The sequence below is a fragment of the Chenopodium album genome, chromosome 23 (genome assembly GCF_948465745.1).
Source record: "Chenopodium album chromosome 23, dcCheAlbu1.1, whole genome shotgun sequence".
NCBI lineage: Eukaryota > Viridiplantae > Streptophyta > Magnoliopsida > Caryophyllales > Amaranthaceae > Chenopodium > Chenopodium album.
The window spans coordinates 21,484,000-21,486,308 of NC_137856.1; the positions used below are offsets into that span (position 1 = coordinate 21,484,000).

Sequence of the window (2,309 nt, forward strand, 5' to 3'; positions counted from 1 at the left end):
AGGAACTTGCACACATCATTTCTTGCACAAGAGACAAAGACTCATGCATTGGTTTCAACTTAAAACTTTCTTCTTTCTTACCACATCTCAAAGTAATGCGGCCCCCTTTCACATCTATCAAATCTCCCAAGTTGGCTAAGAAAGGTCTCTCTAAGATGATAGGAATGTGTTCATCTTCCTCAATTTCTAACACCACAAAATTAATAGGAAAAACAAACTCTCCTATCTTGATTTGGACATCCTCAACTCTCCCCTTAGGAAACTTGATAGATCGATCAGCCAATTGAAGGGTTATATTGGATGGTAGAAGCTCACCTAGATTGAGTCTTTTAAAAACCGAGTAAGGCATGATACCTACACTAGCACCTAAGTCACAAAGAGCATTTTCAAACATCAACTTCTTGATTTTGCAAGGGATAGAAAAATTCCCCAGATCTTCCAACTTCTCCGGTAACTCCCTATGGATTAGAGCACTAAAACACTTTCCCACTTCCACCGAATTAACTTCATTGCAATCTCTCTTCCCATCTAGAATTTCTTTGAGGAATTTGGAATATCTAGGCATTTGTGGGATAGCTTCGGTGAAAGGGATAGAAACATGAACCTCCTTAAGCATCTCAAGAAATTTACCGAATTGCTCATCCATCTTGTGCCTCAAAAACTTTTGAGGATAGGGTAGATCGGGAATTCTTATCTTATCACACTTTTTCTCATCATCCTTCTTTTTCTCTTGCTCTTCCTCACAACTAACACCTTTGGACACAACCCTCTCATCTTCCTCCCTCAAAACACTCATCTCCTCATCTTCCTCAATGGACCTAGAAACTCCCTCATTAAGAACTCTTCCACTTGTAGTGGTGACGGAATAAACGGGTTGCTTAGGTTCCACTCCTTGAGAAGGCAAAGAGGAAGGACTAGCATAATCCTTAAGAGTGTTTGCAAGTTGGGTTATTTGTGTCTCAAGCATTTTGTTATGAGTCATCATCTCGTTAAACTTCTTATCACTTACTTCCATATAGGTGTTAATGATCTTGGTTTGATTATCAATCAACTCTTCCAAATTTGACTTAAATGATGATGGTTGGGAATAAGAAGTTTCACCGTTGGCTTGGGGCTTTGGAGCAAAACTGGGAGGGGGTCCCCTTTGATTGTTGTTTTGAAAATTTTCCCTATTTTGGTTATTGTTCCGATTCCCTCGGCCTTGACTATTGCCACCATTATGGTAATGGTTACCAAAACCTTGAGATTGGCCTTGATTACCATACCCATGGCTTGAGTTTTGATTATTATAACCCTGGTTGTTATAGTTACCTCGGAAACCTTGGTTTCCTTGGTTCCTATATCCTCCATTGTTATAATAATCGAAACCACCTTGAGGGTGAGAATTCCTATAACCAAAGTTCTTAGGTCCTTCAAACTTTTGATCACCATTAGCATTAGACACAAAGCTCACATGTTCACATTCATTATTTTCAACATCATCATATCCATCAACAAAAGCTTGGGAACACATGGAAGAATCATGATCATAAGAACCACATGAATCACAAAATAGACAACCACTTGGCATGTTATTAGAAGTAAAAGGAGAAGAGTTAGAGATTGTACCTCTCCCTTTGGATTGGGAGGGAAGACTCAAAGAATTTGTGGACACACTCTCAAGCTTCGCTTTGATTGATGTCATCTCTTTCCCTAGATTCGAAATTTGGGATTACAAGTTGTTCATCGCATTGAGATGATCCACGGAATAGACCGTTGAGCCACTCTTGCTAGTAGACTCTCTCTCTCCTTCTTGCCAATCACTATAGTATCTCACAACATCCTCAATTATGTCAACTACTTCTTCTTCCGTCCTATTCATTATAGGACCACCGGCTCCTCCATCTAAGCATGACTTGCCTTGAGCACTCAAACCTCCATAGAAAATTTGGATCACTTGATAAGTAGGAATCCCTTGATGTGGACATTCTCTTTGGTACTCCTTATACCTCTCCCATGCTTCATAGAGATTCTCATTGGGTCTTTGCTTGAATCCTTAGATTAATGCCCTAGCCTCCGCCGTCTTCTTTTGTGGGTAAAAGCGAGACAAGAAACCTCTAGTAACATCATCCCATGTTCTAAGAGAATTGCGCTTAACCTCTTTATCCAACAACTCTAAGGCACGACCAATGAGAGAAAAGAGAAACCACTTTAGCCGAATGAACTCTTGAGAAATGCCGTTCACCTTAATGATATTACAATACTTCTCAAATTCCTTTAAGTGATTCAACGGACTCTCACTCTTGGCTCCACTAAATTGCCTCCGTTCT

At 39.9% G+C, this 2,309-nt stretch overlaps 1 non-coding gene across 1 annotated transcript; it reads left to right on the forward strand.

The window, feature by feature from the left end:
• The first annotated feature begins 1,949 nt into the window (after nt 1-1,949).
• LOC145609838 (small nucleolar RNA R71) lies at nt 1,950-2,055 on the forward strand. Its single transcript, XR_014106120.1, has one exon. It is a non-coding gene; the product is annotated as a small nucleolar RNA R71 (small nucleolar RNA).
• The last annotated feature ends 254 nt before the right edge of the window (nt 2,056-2,309 follow it).